This window comes from Rhagoletis pomonella, unplaced genomic scaffold, assembly GCF_013731165.1.
Source record: "Rhagoletis pomonella isolate Grant_MI unplaced genomic scaffold, Rhpom_1.0 Rhpom_scaffold_00001, whole genome shotgun sequence".
In the NCBI taxonomy this organism is placed as follows: Eukaryota; Metazoa; Arthropoda; class Insecta; order Diptera; family Tephritidae; genus Rhagoletis; species Rhagoletis pomonella.
The window spans coordinates 53,779,081-53,798,469 of record NW_023458555.1 but is presented as its reverse complement, the minus strand read 5'-3'; the positions used below and the strand labels follow the sequence as shown (position 1 = coordinate 53,798,469).

The window sequence follows — 19,389 nt, the reverse complement described above, 5'->3', positions numbered from 1 at the left end:
CTCAAGGACATTTACAAAAAACACTATGCTTTACATTCTTCATGGCGAATTTCCACTGAAAACACTCGTATCTTTGTACATAATTGCATTAATTTGCGTTTGACATATTCGATGAATTAGTGATTTAAAACACAAATTTCGTACACATAGCAGCATTTCAGCAACACGAAATCATCAATAAATTTGTGGGTGTTTCATACGCCCAGCTGTAAGTTCGGTCGAAACGCGTGTGCAACAAAATCTATAATAATAGCCGTGCACAAGTTGCGCCGCGAAGGAAACTGGCTTTAAAGTCAAATGTTTTTTCTTTGACGAAATTTTATTATTCTATGTGTTAGTTTTTTTTCTCAATGATTTTCTTCACACTCAGTCTCATTAAAACACTTAGAACCGCTAGGCGTTCGCGTTGCACGCTCGCCAAAATGTTTACACGCTTTTGAAGTTCATCGAAAACTAATTCCATTTCGATTTTGCAAAAACCTCGAATGGAAAATTTTTGAAGACTTCCAGTGTCATTCCATGGCGACGCTTCCACGATGTCTGAACTAAAAATAAAGTCACGCTGTCTCAAACCCAAACTCACAAACATACACACATTGTACATACATACTTTTACATTCAAAAGGAAACACACACACACACCAACGGATTTGTTGAGCGTAGCCGCCGACCAAAAGCAAGTTCTAGTTTTCATTTTAAATATTTTCCACAATGTTGCAACAAAAATTTTGTGGCCAAACCAGCTAGTGGGTGGATAGTAGGTTAACATTTGCCTTGCGCGTTGGTGTTGTTGTTGCTGTTAAACGAACCCTTCACTTCGTAGTAGTAGTATGCGTAGTGCTGCCATTGCTGTCATTCTGTTGCCTTCTGTTTTGCTTCATTTCGGTTCCAATGGAAATGTGTGCTATTGTGAATGAGCAACTGATGCTAAATAACAGTATCTACGTATGTTTGTTATTTTGGCTGGATGCCTTGTTGTTTTGCGAGCGCATACATTTTGGTTGCAAAGGCGTTAAGCATTGGCTCCACTGTTTTTATCGCACGCATCGAAATGCCGCATTTAACGATTGGTTGTTGGCTTTGGGCCATTGGCTTCGCAGTTGTTGACATCTTTGTGTGCTAATTGAAATCGAGTTCTTATCGAGCGTGTAATGTGGGTCAGCTAACCAGCCAACGGCCGATCAAACTGACGCCATTTGATTGATGTAATTTGAAAGCGGGGCTGGGGCGTATGAGTGATGCAAAAGTTTTCGAATTCACAAAAAATTTTTAAACTATTACGTTTACGCTTACTAATGCTTATAGGCTGATAACTTTATAATGTTGCAAAGAAAGCTATTTCGAGAAATCAAAATGCATAGTTTTGCGCCTCTTTGGTAGCTGTTAAGCGCTAAAGAGCAATTAAAGTCGATAATATTTTCGGCTAAACTTATAGACAAAAAATTCGTGAATCTTTGGTTCCCTCAAGATGCTTAGTTCGGTAATGGAGCTATCAAGTCTGCCACAGTTGGGAACGAATTTTGTTTATGGCTTTCCAGTCGATAACTTAGTAATGAACTTAGCTCTGAATGTCGAAATCATTCCGAAACTAAAAGCAGAAATCATTTAAGAGGACTGTAAAGAAAGTGTTCGCAGAAAAATGAATATAAACCTGAAGCTTTAAACTTAGCTCAGAACCCGATACAAAGCTAAGTGAAAAATGAATTAAACTGCTAGGTGGCGCGGGTGTGGAGATATTTAAAAACTCCCATTTATGGGCAGCAGGCCCGGCCCCCGGTTTGAGGGTTGAAAGACGTTTCCACGATTCGTAATTCGCTCTCCCAATCGTCATACGGCATCGAATTACTCTTCGAATTACGTAATTCGCCATAAAAAATTTTGAGAGCGAATTACCTCATTTGTAGGTAATTCAGATCGAGTTACGATGCGAAAGGATGAACGAATCGGCGCCTTCTCTAACATTTATCGGTAATATATCGACATTTCACAGTCAAAACAAAATAATAAAAAACAAAGACGAGTTAGGCGTAATGAATAAAATATTGTCTATGTATTAAAATGTTTAATGGTAACTAACATTTTTCTCCATCTCCGATATTTTCAGTAAATAAAAATAATAATAAATAGCGAAGGACAAGGACAAATGTGCCGTGGAAACAGGGTAATTCACGAATTATTTGACAATTACTTAGAGCACGAATTACGAATCGTGGAAACGTTGTATAGGTCCCAGATCGGTTCTAATATCACAAAGTAGTTTTAGTGAAAATTGCAGATAGAGCGTATCGAATATGAGCTCTCGTTTTGTTTCTTTGCTAGAGCTTCTAAACTATTGCAAAAGTCAGGATTTTTTGAACCCTTGACCTCGTTTTTTTTCAAAATCTAGAGCTGATGGAAACTTTATGCTTGAGGATTCGTAGTCAGCACAAAAATATCTATCAAAAACAGCTTTAACTTATGCCGTGCCAAGATTGTTTTTTATTTTTGTTGTGTTGTTATCCATTAAAAATTAGCAAAAATTCATATTTCCGGTTTTTCTACAGAAATTTTACCTTATGTGGTCTATTATACCCATCGCACCCTTATTTAGTTATAGTTTTGCAAAATAATTCAATGAATATCGTCATGCATGCGCAGGCAGGGGCCGATTACGAGCACACAATGGGCTAGCTTTTCTCAATATTTCATCGTAATCTGGATGTTAATGTTGACTCAATAATAATTTTTATCTATACCTCGGTGAATTGCATGTGACTTTTCTTTGAGTTGTGCTTAATTATATTCACAATTAAATAGGTACAATATGCCGAATACTCTAAATAAAACAATAATTTTCTTGGTTGTTACAAAGGATTTTACATAAAACCTCCCTAAAGAGAAATTCTGCGGTCGGCCCTGATGAGCAGATATGGTCCATATTTGGAATGTATATCACCTACATGAAAAGAAATAACTACACATAAAAATTTACCCGATAAGTGGCGTAGGGGTCCACATATTTGAAAAACCCGAATTTGTGGTCCTATTTTTTCATATTTAGAGCGTTTTTTATTTAAATGGAAAGAATTAACTCCACAAAATATTTATCCCTTAGGTGGTTTCGGGCTACATGTGTATCTACAAAAGGTTACTGCGACAACTTCCAGGGATATAACTTACATGGGCCTGTGGAAATTATTTCAGATTTAATTCCTAGGCTGATCCGAAAATCATCAAAAAAAGTTTTGCGCCAGAGGTGTTAAGGCCATCCAGTGTTTTTAAAAGAGTGTTTTTAAGAGAGCATACAAACAATAACTTATCATGTTTTCAACACATCCTCTCCAAAAAAGAACAGCAAAAAATGTATGAAGATGTTATCCAAAGATACAGCGACTTTGAAAAACCATATGTAAAATATCAAATTATATTTTACAAATTTGATCTAACCCGCTTCGCTGGATGTATGAAGTTTCTCCATAAGCCCTAAAGTGTAATTTATTTCAATAAAACCAACCATATTTGAACTTAGCCAAAAACATTGGTTATTTTCACATTTAAATTTTTTTATTTTCAAACAAACAAACATATGTATGTACTTTCATTAATAATTTCAATGCCCACTATTTTAGCTTAATGATGCATGCTAGTACTTGTTCAACCGGTGGGCCCCTGTGCGGGTCTATTTTATAAATCTAATTCCCAACTGTGCGATTCGAAAACTTATACAATCATATGTATGTTCATTTGTAAGATAATGAACGTGTGTTAGCTTTATTTGAATGCAGCTTATGATCAGCAAATAGTTGTGTTTTAATAGAATCTCACCGATTGTTCAAATGGGCAATGCTCACAGACGCTTGTTAACATTTTTTTTTTTTTTTTGTGATAGTGATTTATTAATCACCATTATCTTTTATTTTCAGCCCTAAGACTATGTTCAACCAGGCCAATTAGCTGAGGCAATTAAGCGGTATTGAGTTTAGTGTTCACACACACGTCAGCTACCCAATTAGCGATACGAAATCAGCTGTTGGATTACCTACAGTGATGGAAAAGTTATTACAATCGTACCTTTATTTAGTTTGAAAGTACATTCGGTACAAACACACAATTTTAGGTATATTTGGAACGTAGCCAAATAGCTTCTCAGGAAGTAAATTCTTAAATAAATAAATACAAATGATACAGAAGGGTGGTCAACGTAACGCAACTGTAGTTGATTTCGCCAGAGAGATGGAAATTTTTATTTTTTTTTTAAACGTCAGATCGAACAACTAGGAGGAAGTGATTCACCTTTTCTACAACATAATTTTGTCTTGCGTTGCTCCAAGAGATTCTTTTCATAGTCAAACATTTTTTTTTATGTGAGTTCGGAAGTGGTATCGATGGGAATTGTTACCTGCTATTTTTCTTTATATATAAATACATATTTACTTTTTAGGTACATCTATGTACCTTTAGGTAAATTTTCTGTAAAATAGGTACAGTTTTATAATTAAATCTTCCATCCCTGACGGAATATCAGCTGTAAAAGAGGAGAAACAAACAGCTGATTGCTCTTTGTCCAATAAACATATCTCCAAGTCAAAATTAAACATACCTGGCAGGGTTGCATAGAGAATCTGACACAAATTGATTGCCAATTAATTATTAATTGGCAATTAATAATTTGAATTTTCTTATGATAAATTGTGTAACAATTAAGGCCTAAATTGGTGAAAAGATTCTTAATTGCCAATAAGGTGCCTGTTTGAACATAGTCTAACACTCTACTCGTACGTGTTTATGCGTTTCGCCTGGAAGGTACAACCAAGAAATATGTTGCTTTTTGCTTGCTATTTAACAAACGCCACTGCTCAGACAGTTCAAGGTGTGTTTTGTAAAATACGAATTTTTAGATAAGAAGCATACACCGTAAAAGACATATAAGAACGTACAGTGCAGGTGCTACTACAATGAGCCGCGGTTATATTACAGTTATAGTTAAATTCAAGTTCAAGTGTACAAATACTAGCAGAAATTCAAAATCGAGACTTAGCGGCCCTGCGCTTAATAATGAATCCATTCTTAACTTTAAGTGCCTCACAAACTTACGCTTGCTCTATGCTTATATGTGTTCGTGTAAATAATTTCCAAAATATTAGATAAGCTCTTTGTTAATAATCGAATATTCCTCTTAGGGTATAATTATCTAAAATAGTTAATGTTATTTACTATCGAAAACAATGCAAATAATAACATATTTAAAACTTAGAAATGACAAACAAAGCTTCGGTGTAGCGTAAGCAAGAGGTGTAGCGCCTGGCAACCATATTGCGATATATATTTCATTTACATAATTCCCCAAATTCAAGCAAAATTTGGATTTAAAAACAGGTGGAAACCCTCATACCATATTGACATTCGTAATGTTATAACCGATTTAACTTATTAGATAACTAAATTGAGAATTACATTTTAAACACCTCAAAAATATTTAAGTGCTCAAACAGAATTTTTTTTTAACTCTATATCTTTGACACGCATAATTTAATACATCATATAACTTGTGTATAATTTAATAAAAGTTGATTTTTCAAACAGGTAGAATCCTTTTCAATATATTTTCAAACTACAATTTTCTTAATCCTCTTTCGTCGTACACCCGTATTGTGATACATATTTCAATTACCTAACTTCTTTAATTCGAACTGAATTTGATTTTTTGAGCAGTTGGCAACCCTTCTGAGTGCAATTTAGAAATAACGTCTTTTCAGAACCATTTCGATTGATAGCCATATTATAATACAAAGTTCATTTAACTTAGGAAATAATTTGAATTTAATATCTGAATAGGTGGCAACCCTCTTCAAACCCTTATAACATACTTTAAATATTCAAACAAAATATTCCTTAATACTTTTTCGTTTTAATATTTCATACAACTCGTGTGTAATTTAATTAAATTCCACCTTTCAAACAGGTGGCCACCCTCTTCACCATATTTTTAAACTACAATCTTCTTAAACCTCTTTCGTTTGGCACTAACATTATGATAACATATTTCGATTACATAATTCACTTTTTTAAATTGCATTTGATTATTTAAATTCAGTTTATATGGGAGGTGCCACGCTCCCTTCTCTAAGAACGCCCATACCTCAGCGGCCGATTTAAAAACGCCCTATCTCAGCACCAGTGTTGCCGCGAAACATTTTTAGTGGTAGCTAAATTCCAGCTAAAAAAGGGCTAAAAAAGAGCTAAAAATCGTCGTTGTGGCTAAAAATGGTAGCTAAATTTTTTTACCTACATCTTATACATAAAAATAAGTGCACGTTTTTGGTGTAACCTCATAACTTGAAAACAGCTTCACCGATTTCAACCAAATTTATGTGGCATATTCGATTTATCATGCAGATGGTTTATGCGAAGTTTTCCCGAATTCGGAAGAGGGGGCGTGGCACCACCCATACTAACTAAAATATAAAAATAAGTGAACGTTTTTGGTGTGACAATATAACTTAAGAACGGCTTCACCGAATTCAACCAAATTTATACGGCATATTCAGGCTATCATGCAGATGGTTTATGTGAAGTCTGCCCGAATTCGTAAAAGGGGGTGTGGCACCTTCCATACTAACAAAAATTTTTTTGTTGTATATCTCTTGAAATATTTGTGGTAGAGTACTGGAAGTTGGTATAGAGGTATAACAAATAATTCCATACTCATGGATAAAAATGGGCAGTATTGGAAAAGAGGGCGTGGCACCGCACATCTTATATATAAAGAATAAGTGCAAGATTTCAACCAAATTTATACGGCATAGTCGGGCTATTATGCAGATGGTTTGTGTTAAGTTTCCCCGAATTCGGGCACCACCCATACTAACAAAAATTTTCATCTGGTATATCTCTTGAAATATTTGTGGTAGATTACTGGAATTGGTAGCTATACGTGGCCTGTTCAAGAGTTGGCATTCCAAATTGTTTATTTATTCATACCCAAGATGGAAAAACAAAAAATGTTGTATATCCAAATCTGTTGGATTAAGATTTAAAATAAAGAATCAAAAATTTTGAAATAAAACAAATGATAAATTTTCATATACAAAAATTCCAGGACTTTTCATTCGTTTTTCAATATTTGGTGTAGAGAAGCACACCGGGGTACTGCTAGTATAAGTATGTAAGTATACACGCAAACATTTTCTATAATTACTGGTATAGAAAAACAATGAACTCTGAAAAGAATTACTATTTTATTCAACAAAAATATATGTATACTAATTATATAAAGGGAAGTCCCTTTTTTTTGTAACAGGTAATCTCGCGAACGGCTGGTCCGATTTCCATGAAATTTTGTATACAAATAGCTTTCGGTAACCACCATATTTCAGGCTAAAAAAATTTTAGTACGTAAGTAGCTCTTTAGCTATATTATTTTTGCTTAAATTTCGGTGCGCAGATAGCTTTTTAGCATGTATTAGCATATGTGATCAATTTTTTCCGAGAAGTGGACCAGGGACCGATCTATTCCAAAAAATCGCATTTATGGTCCGATTTGCTTAAAATTCGGTACGTAAGTAGTTTTTTAGCATATATTAGGACATATGGTAAATTTTTTCCGAGAAGTGGACCAGGGACTGATCTATTCGAAAAATCGTTTTTACGGTCCGATTTGCTTAAAATTCGGTACGTAGGTAGCTTTTTAGCATATATCAGCATATATGGTCAATTTTGTCCGAGAAGTGGACCAGGGACCGATCTGTTCGAAGAAATCGTATTTATGGTCCGATTTGCTTAAAATTCGGTACATAGGTAGCTTTTTGCCTGGATAAGCTTATAGATTCCTGTTTTCCAATTTTCATGCAATTTCGAATATAAATAGCTTTAAGTAACGACCATATCAAGGGGCGAATTCGTTACTAGGCAAGATTTTTTTGCGCCAATCAGAAACAACGGATACTGTCAAAATATAATTATAATATATAATATATCTCAACTAATTTATATTTAGAAAGCCGTTTGTTAGTTTTCGCAAGGCTCGAGAGTGGTTTTAGGCTGAACAAAATCTATATGTAAAGGGGGCGTGGCACTTCCCATACAAACCGAATTTCTCATGCTATATATCTCTGAAAGTGTGCATGGTAGAGTTTTGGAAATTGGTATGGAGATATACGAAATCAATCGCATACCCTTGGAGAAAAATTGGAACTATTGGAAAAGGGGGCGTGGCATCTTCCATACAAACCGAATTTTTCATACTGCCTATCTTTGGAAGTGTTCATGGTAGAGTTCTGGAACTTGGTGTGGAGATATACGAAATCAATCGCATACTCATGAAGAAAGAGGGCAGCTGTTGGAAAGGGGGGCGTGGCTCCTCCCATATAAATCGAATTTTTATACTGCATATCTCTGAAAGTATTCATGGTACAGTACTGGAACTTCGTATGGAGATATGTATATAGCAGCAATCAAGCCCATTCTCATGGAGAAAATTTGGGCTATTTGAAAAGGGGTGTGAGGCCTACAAACCTACCGAACTTTAGCTATCTTTGAATGAATTTAATTATTCTTCTGTACGTGTGTTTGTGAGTGAAATCCTCCTATATGGTTGTACGGATTTTAACGAAACTTTTTGTGTATTTGAGTGGGTCTCTGGATGGTTTAGTTTCACAATTTAATCCGACAGTTGGCGCTGTAGTTGAGTTATTACTAAAAATCTTATTTATGATCCGATTTGGCTAATGTTTTAAATATGTATGCAATACTATTGCAAAAACGTGCTGCCAAGTGGTGCTGAAGTCGAGCTATTACTAAAAATAGCCAAGTGAGAAAAGGGGCCGTGAAGGTCAGATTAAATCGACCTGTTGCACCATTGAGTATATCAACGGTCCTGCGTTCCCAATGGATGTGATTTTCCAATATTATTATGCGTTCAAACTTTTAAGGTACAGAACAATGATTCGCACCCATTTTGAAATTGGCACCTACTATACTGTAAACCTTCTAGGACATTCACTATAGAACCGGGTCATTGTTGCCGCCAGGGAGTGAAGAGGAAAAAATTTATTTCGCTTTGCGAGTAACCGTGCTATGAAATGCCGCACAACTGGAGAATTTCAAGATCGGATATAATACTTTCCTTAGGTTATTTAAAGCGGCAAATGACCACCAAACCTTAATCTTAGCGGACAAATGTGCCAATGAGAATCGTAAACGTGAATTGTTGGTGAAAATGTTGGATCAAAAAGTTTCAATAAAATATATAAAAATTTTGGGCGGGACGAAGTTCGCCGGGTCTGCTAGTACGTATATAAGTACGTGAAGGGATTTTTTGTCCAGGATATAAGATCTGCACAGTTCGCTTGATTTCCACAAATGGGGTAGAAAATTGAAGCGCTTAGCCTGTAAATATTTAAAATGGTTTTATTTTTTCGAAAAGAGTTGCCACCTGTTGAAAAAATTCCTTAAAAATATTTAGGAACCAATTCCATCATATCCGCACAGTTTGTTCGATTTTCCAAAATGATGTGTCAAATTAAAAGGCTTGGACTGCAGATATGCAATAAGGTTTTTCTTTTCTGAAAAGGGTTGCTATCTTTTAAAAAATTACATTCAAATTATTTAAAAGAATAAATCAAGTATTACAAAATGGGTATCAATCAAAATCAAAATGGTTTTGAAAGGCTTTGATTCTTAACTAAACTATAGCAGCGTTGCCACCTGTTTAAATAATCAAATTCAATTTTAATTAAGGGAATTAGGAAAGAGAAATGTGTACCACCATAAGGGTGCCAAACGAAAGGTGTTTCAGAAAGTAGTAGTTAGGAGATATTTCCAAGTGGGTTGCCACATGATTCGAGTTCAGGTAACACAAGATATTGAATATCAAAATTTGAACACTAGAAATATTTTTTAGGTGTTGGAAGAGGGTTGCCCTTGTTTAAAAAGTTAAATACGAATTATTTAATAATTGATTTCCCATCTGTTTAAAAGTCGAATGTTATTAATTTATTCGCAAGTTATTTAAAATATGAAAATACTAGCTTCAAGCGAGAGAGTTCTAAGAAATTTTTACTTCGAACATTAAGAATATTTGAAGAGGATTGCCAGTTGCTTATAAAGTGCTATTCAAACTATTTAACACGGTGGATGAATTATAAAAAGATGGTACAAATCTAAATAGGTTTGCAAAGACTTTATTTCTTAAATATATTTAGGTTGCCACCTGTTTAAAATATGCAAGTTAAATTAAGGAAATTGGGTAATAGAAGTACAAACATACGTTTCACAATATGGGTTCAGACGAAAGAGATTTAAGAAGGTTTAAGTTTGAGAGTACTTTGAAAATGGTTGCCACCTGTTTGAAAGGTCGAACTTAGTTAATTTATTCACAATTTATATTAAATATTAAAATATTTCTGTCAAATGAAGGAGTGTACTTTGAAAATGGTTGCCACCTGTTGAAATGTCGAATTTAGTTAATTTATTCACAAGTTATATTAAATATTAAAATATTTGTATCAAACGAAAGAATGTGAAGAAATCTTTAGCCTGAGCACTAGAAATATTTTTGAGGTATTTTAAGAGGGTTGCCACCTGTTTAAAAATGTATATTTTTTTTAAGTTAAATAAATTATTAAAATATGGGTATCAATCGAAGAAGATTTGAAAGGGCTTTATTTCTGAACTATATTTGTAGGCTTGCCACATGTTTAGACATTAAATTCCATTTAATTCATCAGTTAATTAAACTATTTATCACAATGTCAGGCGAAGGGAATTTAAAAAGGTTCAACTTGAAAAAAAAATTTGAAGAGGGTTGTCATTGAAAAGTCGAATTTGATTAACTTCTATACAAACTATATTAAATAGAAATCAAATATTATTAATGTTTGAAGAGGATTGCCACATGTTTGAAAAGTTACGTTCAAAATATTTAGAAAGTTAGATGAATTAAAAAAAAAGATTTTAAGGAAAAGAGGTTTGAGAAATTTTTATTTCCGATAGGAGGGTTACCACATGTTTGAAAAATCAAATTCCTAATAAACAATCGTGGTACAAAGCTCAATAAAAATATTAAAAATAAAAATGTTGATAAGCCACAATAACATTGACAAATACATAGTTTAGGAAGAGCCTGCCTTAAACTATACAAAAAAGCAAATAAGCAAATGGATGTATAGAATTGACAACAACAACCACGCTGTCGAGTTTAAATAGCGGCAAATCAGCTGCACTTGATAGTAGTTGGTTGAATAAGGAAAATGAATTAGCAACAAGAGTTTACGGGATGTACATAGCTCATTGTTTAACGCTTCTGACTTTAAACATCGAATTCGCAGGTTCGATCCCTGCTGAAGTCTAGAAAAAAGAAGTCTGATGAAGAGATGTGGTGATCTCCGAAATAGCTGCTATAACTTCTACCGCTTAGACTTTGTTGCTTTTTCAATTTTTCCTAATAAACAATCGTGGTACAAAGCTCAATAAAAATATTAAAAATACAAATTCAACTTAATTCATCAGTTAATTGAAATATGTATCACAATGTTAGACGAAAGAGATTCAAGAAGATTTTAGTATGAAAACACTTTTGAAAAGGACTTCCAGCTGTTTGAGTCGAAGTTGGTCAACTATGTATATGCGAGATGTATAAAATATTAAAATTTGAGTGTTGATCGAAAGAGATTTATGAAAACTTTAGTTTTAAAACATCGCTGATTAGGCTTGCCACCTTTTCGAAAAGTCATACCGATCTAACCAAGTATATATTTATAATAAATTAGACTTGTATCGTTCTTTCGAACTTCAAATATGATACGACGAAGCAAAGACCTTGGGCCTGTAGATATATGATAAGATTTATTGAAGTTAGAACTTTTTTATCAGTACAGGGAGATTTGAAATTTGGTGATATTAAAACCCGACACGATGCACTCAGAAACGGCTGCACGGATTTCACTTTACTTTACTAATCAGTTTATGATATTATAAGCAGTTTTTTTTAAATTTTTTTCAAACAAAAATCAATGAAATATATTTCACCAAAAATTTTTGTTTTCTTTATTTGATATAGAAAGTTATTATTTGTTATTATTATTATTATCTGTTAAATATGCGTGCTAAAAATTGTAAAAATATGAAAAATGTTAAGTGGTAAGTTGTACTTGCCCGCGGGTGGATGTAAAATAGAAAAAGTGTCCTATAAGCTCTTTTATAAAAATGGCGATGATCTTTTTTTAAGCCTGTTAAATAAACTACACTAAGTCATCGAACTTTAATATTTTTCCTGTTCTCATACCATTTAACATTTTTTTAATTTCCGCAATTCAGATACTCAATGGACCTATATACTCATACATACCTACATACATGCAAATACATATGTAAAACAAATACAAATGTACTTAGAAAAGTGACACGCCAATCATACGCTCTGTAACAGCTTGATTGACTGATACGTCGGAATGCTTCAGCTAAACAAAACCGCAAAATACATAAAATTGTGATGGCTTCCACTTGCGCCGCCATTGTTTCTTTCATTGGAAATTGCAACAAAGTACGCTGAGGACGCTCTATTTATGATACAAAAGCAATGCGTAACGATTCAGTGATAAAGTAACATATCTCTTTATGTGAGAGACTAAGTAATATTTACCAATGCATAAAGCAAAATATACATACATATATATGTGCGCGTACACACACACGTGCACATAACGCTTGAGTAAAACAGTGACAAACCGTTACTTGCACCACAATCACTGCCCCCTCTGGAAACACTTTCATTCCAATGACAATGAAAATATTTATGTTTTTTCGCCGAAATATACATATGTACATAAATATACGGTGCTCTCACCGCGATTTACGAGCAGAGATGCCGTTTGGATCTAAACAGATCCAATTGGATACATTTTTAGACGAATTTTTGCAGGATACTAATTTTGTCCGGTCAGTATAAAAGTGGATACTTTTTAAAATAGGCCAAAATTTTATATTTCCTATAAAGTTTTTTTCGTTCAAAATCGATTTTCATTAAAGATGGTAGAAAGCATTACGTTTTCTAAACGTATAAAGAATCGCTACTTAAGCTTGAAATTAAAGCATTTTTTTTTTTGTAAACGAAGCAATGAACATATGAAGAGATCCCACCAAAATAGGATAAGCCCAATTGCTTTAATTAGCTTAAAAGGATGCTTTAAGCAAGATCTTAATATACATACATATCGTCGTTTAAAGTACAAAACCGCAACAAAATGCAAAACCGCGTATCAATAAAATGCAAAACCACGTATGTGAGGTTGCATAAATTATTTTTTAGAGTAAAAACACTTATATTTCAAAATGGTTCTCTTTTTTATAAAGCAATCGCATTTCTGGCTAGTATATTTCAGGACGAAGCCAAGAGCTTGTGTGAGCAAATCCAATTTTTGGCAGCAAATGTCAGTTACGCGGTGTTGCAGACTGACGATACGCGGTTTTGTTCTTTAAACGACGATATATGTAAAGTAAACTATACTCTTTCTGTAGTAATCTCTTTCATATCAAATATTTTCATTTGTTAATTTAAAAAGAAAGAAGATTTCAATGTAGTTTAAAAAACTAAATTTGATTTATTTAAGGAAACTTTTATTAATTTTACTGAAAAGACTTTAAATACACTCTAAAAAATTTTGTTTATTTGCGCATATTGAGAGAGGTAACCAGTTTCCTCTTTTAATGTATGCAATATTGCAAGCCGTGTAATAAAATTAATCTTTGCCTGTTTACTTTTACACATAAAATGTTTAAAATAAAGTAATGTTTATTATTAGTAGGAAATGTATTTGTAGTTTGAAAATTTTTGTAATTTTAAACATTCTACATATGTGTGTTTATGTGTATATTTTAAAGATCTCAAGTTCAAAATCAAATACTGAACATCCTGTACGTATATTTATACAGATTCTTGTTGAAAAATAGATGCTTTTCAGTAGTAGTTTTACATGCTCTTTTTAGAGTGTACTTGCTATTTATTATATTTACTTTGCAAAATATGCACAAAAAATGTACTTTATAAATTAAAATTACAAATGTTTGATTTTATGCACATGTATTCCAAGTCCTTAGCATGGGTTAAATTATGTCTTTTTCATGAAAATATTTGGTTTTCTTACAAGTTATGAGATGTATATGTAAATAAAGAAAATTGGATACATTTGGATACATTTTTGGCTTGGTCAGGGATACATTTTCTTGAGACGGCGTGGCAACACTGTTCACGAGGCTTTCCAATTCGCCGTCGCTTCCCATATCACTGCCTCAATGACAATTTGTTTATGCAAACTCGGTTGTACGTGATCCAACCTACAACACAGTTACTACGAAACTTCGGTAATACTCAGGGCAATGGCAGAGAGGATAATGCCTGCAGTGCGGGGTCTGGTGGCCGGCATTGGAAGACACGCACTTCCAACGCTTGGAATAGTCTCGAAGCATGCGCACCACTCACTTTTGCTATATTCCACGACAGGCTTCCCCAAAGTGGGTGCCGCGGCACCCTGGGATGCCGGCAGCGTATGCCTGGGGTGCCGCTAGTGGCTAGAGTATACTAGTGGTGCGAGCAAATTTTTACACTTTCCATACATAACGCAAGCGGTTTGACCAAACTTCAACATGGCGGCCAGAAAATCACAATCAAATTTAATTTTATTAAAATTACTTTCAGCGGCTCGTCAAACCCCATACGCAACACAAATGGCTTGCAGCAAAGGGATATTTCGCTTGGTTTGTCATGCCGCTTGTGTGGTGTATTTGGCTTTTAAGCGTAGTTCCCCAGTACGTTTTGTCAACGAAAAATTAAATCAGAAAATTTTCAGAAAAATAGCCGAAAACGTACCCTTTTCACAACCATTTTCGGTATTTTTGTAGAACTAGTCCGCGTTTCATCCACTTTTGGTCCCGTTTTCGGATTAACTTTCGGATTTTTTGCTGGCTTGGCTGTTCTCCTAACAAGCGCAGCAGCTTCGCGCACGTGTACATAAATTCTTTGGAACTTCACAATCACACTGTTACTACGTTTATGCGCACAAAATAATCGGCTTAATTGAAAGCGCATTGGCACCGTACACATTTCGCTCTAGTGTTTATACTTACGGCTTTATATCGGCATCAAAGTAACCGTCTTCAAAAGAAAACAAAATTAGCTGTTTTCATTTGACATTTTATAAGTTAACATAGTGGAAAGTGATAAAAATCTAGTTTTATTCGGCATTATAAAATCGTGGCAAAGAAAAAGAACGATTATTATTAATCCGCTTTTAAATACTGATGCGATTATTTGGAATTTGAGCGGAACAGCTGATCTCCAATTCGCTTTGAGTGAGAGCGGTGTTTATACACTCTTTCTAACTGTTTGGAGAAATAAACTACCGATTTAAAATGGAGTGTGAGCCAAAACAAACGAATTGGTATTCAGTTTATACATACATATGTTTTGAATGGCGGCGAAATAAATTAAAGCGACTTATGCATGCGTATAAACGTAGTATGTTGTGAAAGAGCGAATCAACACGATTTTAGATGCAGTCGAGAACGAACTTATAAAAAGATTGAAAACTTGTGAATTTTTTAGTTTGCCACTTGACGAAAGCACCGACGTAGTGGGGCTTAATGTTCTTCTCGTGTTAGTGAGGTACCCATTCGTAATGCAAATCGAAGAAGAACTTTTGATGAGCGAAGTACTTGAGACTCACACCACAAATTTGTACAGAAAAATGGTGACATGTATATTTTAGAATTTCTTGCAATTTGCATGAAAAACCCATAAGTAAACAAAGTAAATCAGAACAAGTAAGAAGGTCTAAGTTCGGGCGGAGCCGAACATTAAATACCCGGCGCAAGTATTAAATATATGTTGTTTCACCTTTCCGAAACCTACCGCTAGATGATAAGCCGGGGTGTATCAATTTTGAGTAAATTAGCGTCCTTGAATTTCGAAATATTGCAGTTTCAAGCATTTCTGAAATTTACCGTTATATGAAAAGCGGCCGGAAGTTTAGTCCGAATTCAATAATTTTCAACGTTTTGCTTTTATGTGGCAAGCACAATAAAAATACCGAGTTTGGTACAAATTGGTAGAACGGTTACCGATATACATACATATATGTAATCGTAAGTGGGCGGTGCCATTTCCATTTTTCAAAATTTTACCATAAACGTATCTCTTGATAAAGAATTGTTGCAAGCATCCATTTTGAATAAATTAGCTTAACTGATTTATCGAAGATTTCGTATTTCCCCAAATTACCGTTATATGGGATGTGGGCGTGGTTACAGTCCGATTTCGCCCATTTTCAATACCGACCTACCTTGGATTAATGGAAACCTATATACCAAATTTCGTTGAGATATCTCAATTTTTGCTCGAGTTATCGTGTACACGGACGGACGGACAGACAGGCGGACGGACAGAGATGGCTTAATCGATTTATCTATTCATTCTGAGCATTTATGTATACATTTGTCTATTACTACGTTTATACGGACAGAATAATCGTCTTAATTGAAAGCGCATTGACACCGTACACATTTCGCTCTAGTGTTTATACTTACGGCTTTATTTCGGCATCAAAGTAACCGTCTTCAAAAGCAAACAAAATAAGCTGTTTTCATTTGACATTTTATAAGTTAACATAATGGAAAGTGATAAAAGTCTAATTTTATTCGGCATTATAAAATCGTGGCAAAGAAAAAGAACGATTATTATTAATCAGCTTTTAAATACCGATGCGATTATTTGGAATTTGAGCGGAACAGCTGACCTCCAATTCGCTTTGAGTGAGAGCGGTGTTTATACACACTTTCTAACTGTCTGGAGAAATAAACTACCGATTTGAAATGGATTGTGAGCTAAAACACTTCGCTCTTTCAAAGCGAATTGAAATTCAGTTTATACATATGTTTTGAATCGCGGCGAAATTAATTAAAGCGAGTTATGCATGCGTATAAACGTAGTATATATCTATCTCGATTCGTTTTGGCTGGTACAAACAACCGTTATGTGAACAAAAGTAATATACTGATTTATTTTGGAACGAATTTCCTTCATCCCTTGTCAAGTTTGGTTTGCAGACAAACCGGTTTCGGCGTTGTGCCATCTTCAGTGTCATTTTTCGTTCTGTCTGGTTCGAGGAAAAATCAACCAACACCAACACACAAAAGTAATATACCCTTGTGCACACGTGCGCTCGGGTATAAAAACGTACATATGTTACTTCACAGTTAACGCTAAGAAAATTGATAACAGCCGGTTTCACCAGCAATTTAAATGGAACAAAACAAAACCGACTTCAATTCCCATATAAAAGTGTATGATTATCGTTAATCTCTTCATGATCCAATGATCGGCTTTAAACCAAATTAGAATGGACCACCTGTGAGGTAACGTCTTCCCTTTAAAAAAAAAATATAGTAATCGGTTAACGTGGTCCAAAATTATGCGGTAGCATACATAAAAAAAGTAATAAGAAACATTCCGACGAATTGATAATCTTCTCCTTATTGTGAAGTCGGCTAAAAACAAATACACCAGCAAGCTTTCAGTGTCAAATGATTTCAGGGTAAAATTGTCGAAAGCTCCCAATAAACTTAAAGAAAATAATGAAATCATCAAAACAACTTAAGTCCTCACATTAAAGCTAAAGGAGCATAAAGTTTGCATTGTGTTTTCTTGTTTTCGTATACATTTGACCACCACTACGGTGCCGCGAAATTTTTTTAGCACAACAAGGGCGCCGCGGTGAAAAAAGTTTGGGAACCCCTGTTCTACGGTACGTTGGCACTCAAATTCAGAGCTTTGCCGCCGCTAAGACACACGTCACGCAACATAGCATCGGAATCGAATGAGTCCACCGAGTTACAACATTCCAGTGCTGGCTGAGTTGGTCGCTTGCCACTCAAGGAATGCATTGCTTTCTGTGACGAAATTCACCACGCTAACCAGCTGTGTTGAGTTGGCGCATTTGTCTCGAGCAGTGTTGCCGTTTTACCCCTTTGGTGGCTAGATTTAGGTACCACATACTTTTTTGGCAACAGAAATTTAAAAATGCCACTGGCCCTTTTTAGCCCTTTGGAAAATATTTTCATCCTTGACATAAAAAAGTTGGATATATACATATACATATATATGCATATATGCTTAATTTGATCTCATTTTTTTATTTATGTAAGAGATGCATTTTAAAATAAGAAAGATTCTATGTGTGTGTATATGTATTGTATGTGCCTTACGTTTTTATAAAAACTATAAAATTGTTATGGCTGTTAACTTTTCTAAAAACGACTTAACTATACTTAAAAAAAATAGGTAAGTTTACAGCTCCAATAATACTTTCTCAAGTAACCTGTAACTTTAAAGTCCACTTTATATTTAACCTCCAAGCAGACGCGCGACGTCGATTCGATCGGCCCTGTTAATAAATTCCCTATGAAATCATTGAAGCTAGTCGTAGGTACTTTCAAACTCTAGTAGCCGCATATCCCCTGTTATGGGAAAAGCTTTTACTTCAGTTATCTTGAAGTGTCGAAAAGACTACTCGCGCCTGATGTCGAAAAGTTTACGCGCGACTTTCTGTGTCCAAATTCAAATTACGGTTATTTTTTTTAATAATGGCTAACAAACGAATAAGTGAAAGCAAAATTATTCAAATTCTATTAGAGGAAGACAATGAATGTATAATCAGATTAAGGTAATGAAGAAACGCTACTTTCTAGCGAAGTAAGTATTGCGGACGATGAAAACGTTCCTAATCTAATAATAACAGAGTCAGATAAGGACCTCATAACATTCTTACACAGGAGGCTGGTGTTCGCAAAAATGGCGTGGGTATAACAGCTAGTATGCAAGCCTGGAATTTATTTATATGCAATAAAAATTTTGAAACGGTAGTCAAACATACCAACTAATATATACAGAAAAAAGCAGAAAAATGCGCAAGAATTCGAGAATGCAAAATAATGGACTCTATCGAGATACGGGCACTGTTCGGATTATTATACATTGCTGGTACTCTACGAGTGTCACATGGAAATTTGGAGGACTTGGCATCCACGCCAAGTTCTCGCCGAGCCCAAGATAAAGCTGCGCCAATACGAGAAATGTTGAATATGTTAACGGAAAACTGCTTATCTCCCTATTCTGTTAGTGAGAACGTCGTAATAGACGAAATGATGTGCGTATTTCGTGGAAAATGTCTATTTAGACAATATATGAAATCAAAACCTGACAAATACGGGCTAAAAATGTATTCACTGGTAGACACAAAAACCTTTTATGTATTGAATATTGAGCTATATGCTAGTAAACAGCCAGAAGCACCGTACCAGTTCAGCAATGCGGCGGGGGACGTCGTAAAGAGATTAATATCACCGATTTCTGGAACTGGG

At 34.6% G+C, this 19,389-nt stretch overlaps 1 protein-coding gene across 4 annotated transcripts in view; it reads right to left on the bottom strand.

The window, feature by feature from the left end:
• The window catches only part of LOC118746209 (regulating synaptic membrane exocytosis protein 1), a 322,168-nt gene that overhangs the window by 191,448 nt on the left and 111,331 nt on the right, over positions 1-19,389 (bottom strand). The gene's annotated exons all lie outside the window — the stretch shown is intronic.